Genomic DNA, 13,810 nt, shown 5'->3' with positions numbered 1-13,810 from the left:
ATTAGAATTTCTTAACACTCTTTAATGCAATGTAAATCTAATAGCGGTCTGATATCTGAACTAAACAGCTTTGATAAGGGTTCGAGCGTTCCGTCAAAAGAACAGTCTGTGAATCTTGCAATTGTGCTCGAAATACTTTATCGAAAATACGTATTGTATTGTATTATAAACCTTAGTATAAAACAATAATCACGTGAAAAGGTGTATAATACTGGTTTTATAAGACAGTTGTAGTAATCTACGTTGTGACGTGTAATTAATAAGACGTTTTAATAACGTCAACGTTTATTATCAATAATAACAAAGAATTTATTAAAACTGACAGGAACTGTTTTTATTAAAGGTTTAAATTAAATTTGACAGTCACTGACGTGTGGTATTAATATAATTTTGTAATTATCGTAAGTACCAAGTGTTTCATGTCACATATAATTGCTTGTTCAAGGGATATGATACCAAAATTATATATTTAAGTAAAACTAATATTATTACAGTATTTTTTTTGAATAATATTAACAATTAATATAATTATTTAATTTGCCTTAAAAATATAAATATTATTTCACAGCAAACATTTATATGTTAAATTTAACGTTTGCCTACACCTACAGTTATATTTTCGGAAATTAGAAGGTTGTACTTTTAAAATTACTTTTTTTGTTGTTTTATTGTAATAGATTTATAAATCAGAATGGTTTTTAATTATTTTAAAAATAAATGTATATTTAACGTCAAAATCTAAATTAAAATCTTTTTTCTGAATGAGTATACATTGAATAATTATGTAGTATAATTGACTATATGTTTTATGTACTACGTTAAAAACAACTAAGCGATCACGAAGCTTTTATAAAGCACCATCAATCAAGTTCGGCCGGAGATTTTTCTGAATCATATCGGTCCGCCTGTGACATAACAGCTTTTTCTGCCCATCTAAAAACACTGGCACGGATAAAAGAAAAATATGTATAAGAAGTTTCGCATCCTTAAAAAAATAACATCCAGTCATAACGCATCAGGTCCGACAAAAACGCTATCTATTTTCAATCAGTCTCGATTCATTTATTTTTCTCGTTTCCAAACCAACCAAGGAGTTTCTCTTTTTCTCGAGGCAGCTTTATTCTCGCGCCCCACAAAAGCGGAAAGTATTTTTTCATTTTCTATTTTCCGACGAACGAGGCTCTCGCCTCTTTTCCCTGACCCATTCGCGTGCTTGCGAGAAACTCGACGACGAATAAAATTGATATATTTTTTTTGCTTTCCCATTCGATCCGCGTCAAATATTTCAGATTAACGGAACGCCTTTCGCACTTTTCCTTTGAGTGTGTGTGAAAATTCCTTCGTTTGTTTCGAATTTTTCCGTGTCGAATCACACGCATATTTACTCACGCGATAAATGTTGCTACTTGTCGCGTAAATAAATGGCGTTTTAACCACAGAGTTCAACATGACTATCCATGATACAGGACTGAAAAAATAAAAGTGATTTCTAAGTCAGTCATACCAATTGAGCTAAGATTAATGTACAATCTATTGGGACAATACTCTTTAATTTGATCCTGGGATTTTCAGCAACCACAAAACAATAACTGAATTCTAATAATAACTAAGCCTTAACAACCTTGCCATTAATCCGACAGACTAGTATAATCTGAGCATTTGCCATTAACATATACAAATCAAATAATATAATTGTGCTGTATCTCCGTTTGACACATACATTTATTCTAAATATTAAGTTTTCTCCTGCTACAAAGTCTTTAAATCAAAGATCAAGATCAATCCTTAAAGCTTCAAGATTGTCTTGGCTAAACAAGAGTAGATAGTCAATATAAAAGCGACTTCTTGTCTCTGTATTTCGCCGGGTCATTTGCATCGATTAGAAAAAAACTCCGTTTGGATGCAAGTTTAAGCTAAACTCGTATATATTCCAGATCAGAAACGTGTGTAACAGAAAGTGTTAATAAAAGTGAAATTTTCAACATGAAAGTTAAGTTAAGTTTTATGGCAGCGTTCCACCTTATACATATATAAGTCAATAAAGAGGCAGAGATTACTATACCTACTCAATATTAGTTATTTTGTAAGAAATGGAGAAACAGAGAAAAAGATTTTTTTTATTAAATTATTTGAAACTAAAATATTTTTTCATGTTTTAATGGCATGCTTTTAACTGTAAATTGCAATGTCAAGCACATTTTGTGTTAAACAATACCATTGAAGTGACCAATGATGCATATGTAATCAAAGTTTTTTGGTCACCGGTGCATACAATGGCGCAATGCTATACTTATGAACCGGGCATCAGTGAACACCGTGACAGCATTGCGTATAAATGGGCACACCATAATATAACTACTTTCAAGTCGATGCTTATAAACGGTGTTGTTTATTTGAATAGAAACCATGTTTATATAAATAGAAACCGCACATTATTCTACACGCAAATTACAAATGTTCAAGCTATTGTTAGAACAAGCAATTTACTAAATACAACCGATTAAAGTCAAGTTTTATTTACTTAGACAATAACCCTTAAAATCAACGTAAACAGTATAATTCCAAACTTCAGTGACTATTTTCGCTTTTATACTGAGAAATCCTCTGCGGATCTTAACATTCTAAGCAGTGAATTAACAATTATTAATTTATCGCAAAAAATTAGAAAAAAAGGGAAATAAATGATAAAATTAAATTTAAATCGCTATTTTTAATTATAATAATCTAGTTTTGCGATTTTATTCATAAAAAAAAATTCACTAGGGAGTACGTTAAAAATTGTAATTCCCAAATCTTGTTTACCGTAAAATAAAAAGCTCAAGCTATTGCTGACTATTTTAATATAGTTTTCAAAACTAACGCAAAGTCAATATCAGAAATTATAAAAAAAATTAAAAAAATTCAAGGTTACTTGGAAAAAAATTACCAAAGGGGCTTCGACAGAAAAATTACTACAGGAGCAGTATTTTTGGACATAAAGCTAAAGCTTTCGATCACGATTTCTACTAAGAGTTATTATATATATAAGTTTTTTAGAATCTTTCGAATTAATATTTAAAATTTTTGTAAACTTCCAGAACCTTATTTGATGGCGTTCCCCAATGTGCAATTTTACGACCTTTCTTATTTACAATATTTATGGGTGATTTTTTAAATAAACCACATAAAAATGAAAGGCTTTTTTATGTTTTAATAAAAATGCCATCAATCAGTAGATAGATTTTAAAACGGAATAAAAATATCTGAAAAATATTACTTAAGTATTGCAGTGCTGTTTTTTTGCAGAAGAAAAAATCTTTTTCTGTCTATAAATTAGCAAAAATTAAACTGAATAATAAATATCTTGACTAACAAAATACGCCTAAGACTTACTTTAGATTCCTAATTTTCTAGAAATCTTATATAGATTGACTAAATCAAAAAATAATAAAAACCAAATCTAAACTATATCTATTCTATTGCCGCAAAGGTTAATTAAACTGAAAAAATACTTATCTATAATCAGACCTGTAATTTTATACGCTTTCTTAGTTAAGAAATACATAAAAAATATTCGTAAGCACTCAATTAAACTTCAGATTTAACAAAATATTTGGTTAGGAATTGCATCTAGTGTTACAATATTTTTCGCATTAAAAAATATACAGACACAAAATATTTGATAAACAAAATTAATGTAAAACACTGGGGATTATATTTTTAAAAATCGTGTTAATGAATGTGCCAAAAATGAATATTCATCAACAATTGAGAGAAACAAGACATTAGTGTAAAGGATTGGACCACACAAAGGCCCTCGTTACGACTAGAAAAAAGTATATTACATAAATAACACGCAAAGATTCTCTAGTGCATTGAATAATTATTTATTTGTTACGAAACGATCACCAGAAGATGAACGGCACTTTAAGGTTACAACATTTTCGTTGTACAATTTAAGCAAATGTTACTTTCTAAAGGCGTATACACATTTCGTTGTTAGAAGCGAGTGCGACGATTGGCTGGATAAATTGACACTCACCCATCATAGTAACAAGCAATATGTGTAATTAAACTAATAAATTATTAGTAGATTACCTGCGTCTTAGCGTAGCAAACCTTAAAACTTCATAAGAAAATTTAATAAATATATTAATATAAATAAAGCTAGTATTTATTACAAATAAATAGAATGATGCTTAAATTTAATTTACGCTGCATAAGTGATATCGGTTTTTAAAATGCATAAATGCGCCGAAAAGGTTCTTTCTTTACTAATGGAAAATATATTATGTGTATAAGCCAATACTTTCACAAAAAAAAATATATAAATCAAATATTATAATTCTAAAAAAACACCATTTGACAAATTGTAAATTAAACAGCAATCAACAGTAACTTAAATATTCTGATTTAATTTAAATCGAAGTAGTTGAACTTGAGACTTAACACAACCAGTAGCGCAAAACTATGGAAAAAACAATTGTGGAAGATACTCTAACAATTAAATTACGAAGTAGTATTGCCTCAATAAGCATAAAACCCATAAAATAATAAAATATTTACCAAACTTTTACGGCTAGCATAAATATTTGTAAATAAAGTAAGTATATAAAATAAGTATACCGCATAAGCTTAAGGCACGACATAGTTATTTAAGCCACATTAATCATCACATATGTATGTTTTTAATGATTTCATTTTAAAGCTTAAATGCTCTTTAAATTTTGCAACTTAATAAAACTGTAATGTGTACATAAATTGTTTAAAAATATTTTTTTAAATATACAGTAACGCTTAATATGCGCTGTCCTTTATTAATAACAAAAAAAATATTATTGAGATTTTATTTCGATACAATGTTGCCCCGTTTGCTTTTCACAGTTTTAAACTCCGCTAACGACACTGTTATTGCAAAAGTTGATCGGGATTGAAATGCAAATTAGCTACAAAGCGGTCTCAAAAAGGTTTGATCGATATTTTATAGTATTAATGCGACCTCAATGCGAACATAATGCGATATTATACAATAAATATCGTAGCGCGTTGTACAAATGGGTTTATTATAAATGTTCATACCATCCTAATATCTATTTAGGTAGAATTCAACTTAAAGTATAAATTTATTTTAAAATGATAACAATTTTAATTATAATAATTTATCATAACATATGTTGAAACATATGAGCCAATTTAAAAGCGTAGATTAGGTTATACAAAATAAATACGATTATATAAATTTTGATCGTATTTATAAGCTTTATTTTATTGTATTGCTGAAATTTTATAAGATAAATATTTTTTATTAACAATTAAAATGTTACAATATTTAATTATTATTTTAGATAAAAGCTGAATGATCAGTTTACCAGATAAATTTTGTTTCAACCACTGATCGCGCAAGGTGAAATTTCCGATCCGTTTTATATTTATGCCAGCCGGTGACATCATACATTGTAAAGTCATATGTCCCAGAGCTCATCTCGTGGATTCCGAGAGCTTTGAGTCAATTTCGTTCCGGATATAAGTAATGCGGTAATACGCGTATTGGGACCGTTCGGGTGTGCCGCCATTAGGTTTTTCCTCGGAGGGTTAACCCTTCGTCGCATTAACAACCCTTTGCGAGTATTAGAAGCAAAGTGCCCCATTCTCTCGCTTTCGTTCATAAGAGCGCTTTTTCTATCATCCGATAGGTGCTAAAACGCGTCATTACCTCGTGAATTGAAATATGCTATCAAGTGTTTACTGGAAATGTGACGTTTAGTTTTATGGGAGATATTAAGAGTTTTTTTTACTATTATAAAAGGAAAGTTAGAACAGAACTCAATTTTATAGCCCATGAAAGACGTTAAGGCAATACGTGGCTAGTATCTCAATTTGGCTTAGAACTGCTTTAAACAAATTTATTTCATATCGAATCTCTATGTAATGTAGTCAGTGCATTTATAAGTATATGATCATTATCAAAACAAATATAATATATTTGTATGGAATAATTGTATTTGTAACACAACGAAGGTACAAAATCCTAGGAAGAGTTTGGCATTATAAATCTCATGTAAACTGCTTAAAATGATTTTAAAATGCGCTCTGGAACACTGGGATTAAAAACATAAATAAAAATCTGAATTAAATCTTTCTTTAAAATAAATACTAACATTTAAATCAATATTTTTGGACTAAATTGATTTTTTGTTTAAAAAAACATTTAAAATATGATACTATAATTATAATTTCACGTGTATTTTAATTTTCACTTAAAATGTAATAAATCTGATAAAAACCTAAGTAAAATATATGTATAATTTACCGCAGCTTTGAAAAGAACATGTTTTATATGTTTTCTTGGCAATCAATTTCTCTTATAATATTTTAATTATATGTTCAACATATAATATTTTAATACTAGTAACGATAAAACTTACGTTACGCTTTAGTAAGTTGTCACAAAAGGCATTATAATTACCATTTCTGCGTAATAATATCGATACTGCCTTATTAAAATTTCCACGAAACTTATTTTATGAACTCTGCATTGAAGAAAATAAAATAATCTAATATGAATTTATTTGATTAAAAATCAATTAATTTTCTTATGTAATGCTAATAAATTACTTTATGTTACATCAATATAATAAAATAGCAATAAACGAATATACTCTTTGTGCAATAAAGTTAAAAACACTTTAAGCCAAGATGTATATTATAAAAGTAAAAATAATATTTCATTGGTAGTGTGATTTATCTAAGCATAAAAGTGTGTTCATGCATTATTAATTATTACATTTAGACTACGAAAAAAGCTTTGGTCAGATAGCTTTGATATTCAGAATTAAAATGTTGATTTGATTGTTCTGGTCAAAATTAATTATTGTATTTAATCAAATTACTTAAAATTATCTTACCTTTTTGGTCAACGAGACAATTTTACTAAATGAGTTTCACAAAAATTTTAAGAATACTAAAATAGCAGTAGCTTTTCAACCAAAATCTGTAAATTTTATATGTTTCATATACTTTGAATTTAAAGTTTAAATTTTTTTTTCTATTTACAAATATATCGATTTCAACCAAATAACGCTTTTTGACCTAATGTGCCAAAATCAAAAAATGTTTAATAAAAAATATTTGCAATAATTTATGGTTCTTAGTCAAAATTTACAGCTAAAAAGCATTTATAATAAACAGTATCAAATATTGTTTTGATTTTTAAAATCGTTTATTTGGTAATTTAGACATATTTATTTTGATCGATAAAATCATTTTAATTTAATTTTTTACTAATTTTTACAAAAAAAATTGACGATTCTTAGCGAATAACATGTTTTTGCCATAAGTTTAGATACAATAAATTCATACCATGAAGGGAGTTATGCAAAACTCTTAAGCTACTTGAACGCCAGCGACTCACCGGTGCGTTCTTTGATGATTATTTTTTATAAAACTTGTTTTAAAAAAAAATCATTAGTTTAATCATTCATTAAACCAAGATTTTAAATTTATTAAAAGAAAGAGATACGCGTGAAGAGAATAACTGGTGACTTACTAAGAAGTCGATGGCGTTTAAAAGGTTAAATAAACAACAGCTAAAAACTGCATGATGCCGAATCCTAATAAAAACATTTGATTTAATTTTTGCGATAGTAAAACATCCTACCCATTTTATTGATTATCATCTGGTCATGTCCTGTGAGAGAAAAAGAAAAAAATGGACAAACAAGCATCGATAAAAAACATTTATAGATGACTTAAAACTTGTGTTTTGAGTTTTTTTTATCGGAATTTATATTTAACATTATTTATAAGATATTGTCATACTAATAATATAAAAAAATAATACTTTAAAGGATAAGAACAAAATAATTGCTATTTGCTCAAGCGCAACCAATGACGTTAGTAAATTAAAATGAACTAATTAAAACGGTCCATATGGTCACTCTGACGTTCAGTAAGCAAAGGGTAGTAGAACGATAGTAATATTCGCATAGAATGTATTATCTTGTGCGCGTCCTTTCCACACAAAGAGTAGTATTTTAATGGTACTTATGAGTGAAAATCTTTTCGGTATAGATGTGTTATTAAGTGGTTCGTAAACTATTTACAATTAACAACGCAACTCTCCCTTAAATTATAAAAAATTGTGCCGGTGGTTGAAACCCCTATACTTTTAAATGTCTTTGTATTAAGTGTCTCAAAATAGTTTTGACAAAAATTTATAATGCCTGAAAAAGCAAATAGTATCAGTTATGATAATGATTTTTCCACGCTGTTTCGTTATCCGAAATCATTTTTAGCGAATCAAATCATCTACAGAAATAGTCTGTATATAACACAATTTTATTTTGAAATTTACTATGCGTTTTTCGGATATGTTTAATATTTTCTAAAAAAAAAACATTAAGCTGCGTTAAATATTATTTTATAAAATTAGTAATTTGGAAAATTACAACTGGGCGTAATTGGTATCATCACAAAAAATCAATATTTTACCATTAAGCAGTGAAAAATATAATAATATATATTATAATCAATAAGTATATTTTGAAGAAGATGATAGCTCAATACAATTTGTAATTACTATTGAGGCTGCAAAAAATATATTTATAGTAAAGAAAATTGTCTTTATTTACCCGTGTTATTTGTTGGTTGTGTTCCAAAAATGGTTGCAGCTTACTAAACATAAATAAGAAATCTTTGATCGTAAAGATATAACACATGTATAAAGGTATCCCCATATTTTTTCCAAGGCTGTATATGTATATATATTATATTTATAACAAAGCTTTTCGTAAGAGAGTTACCTTACATTTTACTAAGCTCGCATCATATTTTTATACTATCTCACTCTACCATAGCGATTTTTCTTTATACACAAAATCCGCAAGAAACATGCGCGTCCTTGAGTTTTTTTGCCGTTCGGCTCATCTAAAATGTATCTACGCTATGTGTGGAAAAGCGGCGTGATGATATCGCAACATGAGCGCGGATGTGTAAAGTGAGCACGTGTGCAATAGAGAAAACGTACAGGGCCGGAGCGGAGTGGTAACAAGGGCGCCCGGGGCGTTGGCGTACGTGACGAACCGAATTTAGAGCTGCAGATGTGCCGGGCATGCATTAACCCGAGGACCCATCCTAATATCTTAAGTCATCCGGATCAGTGGTTACCAACCTTTGCGGTGATTATATTCAACGATTTAAGTGGCCCTTTAGGCGTGGTTAAATTCCGCTCTCTATTATTTCCGATGGTACTTACGTGACTTACTGGATCTCTTTGATCAACACCTTTTTTGTAATTAGGTTTTAAACATTGTACCTTAAAATACAATATTTAATAAAAAAAAGTGGGCGATATAGTAACAATCTTATCACGTATCAGGGGTAAAATATTATTAAGAATTTATCTGAGAACTGGATCAACTAATTAGCGACTACAAAGTTGATATTGTCGTAGTAACCGAAACTTATCTTATACCCTACGTTAACATATATATTTCAAACTTCGCCTGCCTTCAAAGGGACAGTCTTTCAAGGTCAGGCAGAAGAGTCACGATATTTATTAAAAAATCGATAATGCACGCTAAATTCAATCCTAATACGACTGATTTACAAACTGTCGGGATCTAAGTAAAAACTCATAATAATTGTCGCTGGGTGTAATTCATTAAGAGACGGCTCGCTAAAATCGATTTTCGTTCTTGTGTTTATACTTGGTTATTTTTTTCATTGAAATTGTTCTGATACGAGTCAATCCGGGAAAATACTGTTTAATTATACGATACTGATTATGGACCACTCAAAATCACCATAGGTACCCCACTAATTAGAGTCAAGAGTAACTCTCGGATCTCAGAAACGTACTATAGCTATGCTATCATCGGACCATCTCTCACTAGAAGATTATATCGATATCACCCCTGAGATTATCATCGATTACGAAATATCTGACTAAAAGGTTTGCATTCAATATCGAATATCGCTTATATTTCATTCAACAAATATACACTGCGAAGGTTACTGATATAAACGACGATTATATGAAATGTAGTTCAACAAAAAAATATTTTTCGTTCCAATGCGTAAACATATACAAAATAAATAAAAGTAATCCCGTTAAAAATTAAATATATAAAATAAAATAATAAAATAATCAATCAATGCTCCTTTGACATTTGCGTTTAATTTAAAAAAAAACTTAACGTCATCGCGTAAACTCGAAAAATTAAATCTAGCTGATTTAAAACAACAAAAAAACGGTCTGGTGATCATTACTCGCAAGGCAACTGCTCACACGAATATTGCCCACATGTTGGTTATGATTTCTCATGCGAAAATCGCTCAAAGGAATATTGTTCACATAGAGCATTTTTCATTTTTTTTTATAAAAAAAAAAATAGACAAATAAAAAAAAAATTTTTACTTTCGATTGATATTCATGAACACTATTTTAGTTGCAAATTATATGATATGAAAATTCCATCGTACAAATACATTGCAAAAGGAAGAATTTTTCACAGACTTTCACCTAGATCAAAATTTCAGATGTACATTGAACTACAATACAGAAAAGTAAAACGAAAACGAATATCGCAGAAGCTGCCGCTTCTCTCTTCGCATCCATTGCTTAAAATCTAGACGTCTAGATTTCAACCCGCACCGGAAACGTCAGAAGCCCACCAACGTACTAACGAAAAACATTTCTCAATCGTTTGCAAAACAATAACAACAAACTTTGTTCTAACAAAAACCACCCCAAAGGTCGAGAAAATAGCAATAAATAAAAATTCATAAATATCAATATTATTTACGTGTACTTTGTGTTATTGTGCAATTTGTTTAATTTAATATACTATACTCAAATAAATTCTAAATGTTCACAATTATTTGTTTTACTTCAACTCATCGTTAATCAATTGTTAAATTTTATTCCATTCCATTCGTTATTTTTTTTACCAGAGATAAAAGTATTTACTTTATTAAGCAAAATATATTTGTTATCCGTTATATACAATCTGTTAGCTATTGTAAATAATTTATAATAAACAATGTAAGAAACTTTCTATATTATTGGAGCCAATTTTCAACGTTATGGAAGTTTTACTTTTTAATGGTATGTATAATATTTTAAAATAATTAAAAATTATCTATTGTTTAGCTTAATAAAAAGGCAGCTTTGTTATTAATTAAAATTATAAATTGATTAACGTGAAAAATATTTGTTTAATGCATTAAATAAATTAAACACCCTTACTAAAGCTGACAATATTAAAACTTAAGTGTTCGAACTATATAACTATTATATTTACTAGATATTGTCACAAAATTAATTCTAGTTATCTGTTGTAGTTTGATTTAAATTATATAATTAAAAAAAAAAACATTTTTTTTAAATCGGTAAAATATTTAAAATAAACATTATTTATATAATAAAAAAATTAAATTCGTCAAAGACAAGCCGTAAAAATGTAAGATTGTCTAGTGTGCATTAAAAAACTGTTAAGCAGTTTCGGAAATGTAAAAAATCGTTCTATGCAATTTAACTACCCTAATATAGGTTATTTTTATTACGGAATAAAAATGCTTGCTGGACATAAGTATTTCTAAAAGATAACTACTGCATCGTAAAAGTATTTTTATAGATACTACAGATATCTTATTATCAAATATGTTTAGTTATCCATATTTTATTGTATCAATAATTAACACTAATACACATCTCTGTATGTGAGCCTAATAATGTACAAATGTTCTTTATTATTTCCTATAAAATAGTGTTTAATTCATCTGCATGTTTTTGGCCAACATTACTCTGAATTTAATTCTAACCAAGTATGATTAATTGTTGTCACCAGCGAATCAAAGTATAAGTATGTACTACTTGATAGTTACAGCGAATAGATAGATGACTTTTCACATACGGGCACGTATTTCGCTTTATCCTCGTCTACCTTAAGACGCATATATCTTGCTGCTTGGCTTATACATCAAAAAGCTTATTTTAGCGCCGGCTTTGTCCTAGTAGTTGGATTGATTTATTTAATACGGTGCCGGTCGTCTCAAACCTAAGAGCCCTAATTGCTTTTTCCGGAGTTATATTGTATAAAAGACATGGTAAGGCATCACCTTACCTCAGTCCTTATTGCCTTTTAAATCCTTTCAATATATTAAAATAAATAACTTAGATATCGACAGCTCGACAATTTGTATAAACTTGCAAGGTTCAATAGCCGCATTAAGTCCTAAAGTTTGGGTTTATCTTACATCTTTCAAGTCAATAACCTTATTGAAAGTATCATGTATATATAAGTCTATGGTAAAGTTTATTTAAAAATATTTTAAAATATGTATTTAAGAGTGTAATACATTTGTGACGTGGTCACATTAAACAACATTTTATAAGCTTCTCGGGCAAATACTGTTTCTGGACAAAATCATAACATTCTCGTTTACTCTAATTGAGATTATTTAAAGTATTCTCTAATAAATTACATTAGAATATTGTAGTCAATCACAAAGATACAAGACAATTGTTTATGAATAAATTTAATTAACAACTCGCAAAACAAATTATGTTTTATAGGCTAAAATTATATTTCACTATGTTGTGGTATAATTTGGATGGATGGGGTTAATAAGCCATTTCGTTGTGATATATTTCACAGATATATAAATTAATAAACCTACACGCGTATAATAATAATATAAATCTGAGATGTTTTTGTCATTCAACACGTGAGGTATGTGGAGGCATGGGGAGGTTATTCGGTGGTAACGGTGGACGAGTGATACAATTACGGAAAGAATGGCCCCCGGGAGACAGCGTCGTTCTGGGAAAAATCGGAAGAACCGAGAATCGGAAAACACAAGAAAAGGTGGGGAAAAAACGACACGGACAGGGATGCGGTGATTTTTTTTTCGGGTAGAAGGAAAAAAAGTAACGAAACGACTTTCCTACATTGATTGCACCGAGTCACTCTTTTGTGTTAGTGTTGAATTTAATTATACGAAGCTGTCCCTTGAATAAACTCCAGAAAAAAATTGTCCAGTCTTAACTTTGCATTTCTAGTATTTTTACAGAAGAAATAACTTTCTTATTTTTCATGATTTTTATTCATGATATTTTATTAGTTGCAAACATTATTTAAACTTTTCAACTTGAATTAAAATTAGTATAAGTATTATTAATTTTTATTTTTAAAAGTAAGTAAACCAACGACAAAAAAATAGACGTCAGTCATCTATGCTTGAATGTATTTAGGTGGTTTGATTTCTATGCTATTTTAAAAGTTACAAAATTCTATGCTATTTTAATAATTACAAAAATATTTATTTTAGTACCAAAAATTAATAAACATGAAAGTTAAGAAATACTATAATGTCGGCAAAAAAAATAACTAGCCAGTCCAATATTTCTACGAACTAAAGCGCCACAAGATTAGGAAAAAATAATTTGTTATATTAATTATTATAAAACTCGACAGACCAACAAAGACGCCCTGAGTTTCAAAACCTGATATTTTAACTCTATATATGTATATAATATGTGATAATTTATATATGTTCTTAACTGTTTAGAGTTTTTTTCGAGATTTATTTGGCTGTAAAGCAATATTTCTTTGGCCTCAAAACCGATTGCGAATATGTCGCTACATTGTATATATTACATATTATATATTATTGTATACATATATTTATACAGTATTAATGATTAGAGAAGTGGATAATCGATAAAGAGAACAAATTTCAGTAGAATGTAATGGAAGGGAATTATCAACTTAGTGACCAGAAAAGATCGATTAATATCAGGCCCCTGTATTTATACCTACATCTTTTT

General features: G+C 28.8%; 1 protein-coding gene across 1 annotated transcript in view; it reads right to left on the bottom strand.

Moving 5' to 3' along the window:
- Positions 1-13,810, bottom strand: part of LOC148234915 (neuroligin-4, Y-linked-like) — a 183,702-nt gene that overhangs the window by 135,144 nt on the left and 34,748 nt on the right. The gene's annotated exons all lie outside the window — the stretch shown is intronic.

Source organism: Plectrocnemia conspersa, unplaced genomic scaffold, assembly GCF_051122295.1.
Source record: "Plectrocnemia conspersa isolate PC_06_02 unplaced genomic scaffold, ASM5112229v1 ptg000005l, whole genome shotgun sequence".
Lineage (NCBI taxonomy): Eukaryota > Metazoa > Arthropoda > Insecta > Trichoptera > Polycentropodidae > Plectrocnemia > Plectrocnemia conspersa.
The sequence above is the reverse complement of the archived record's forward strand: the minus strand, read 5'-3'. Positions and strand labels throughout refer to the sequence as shown.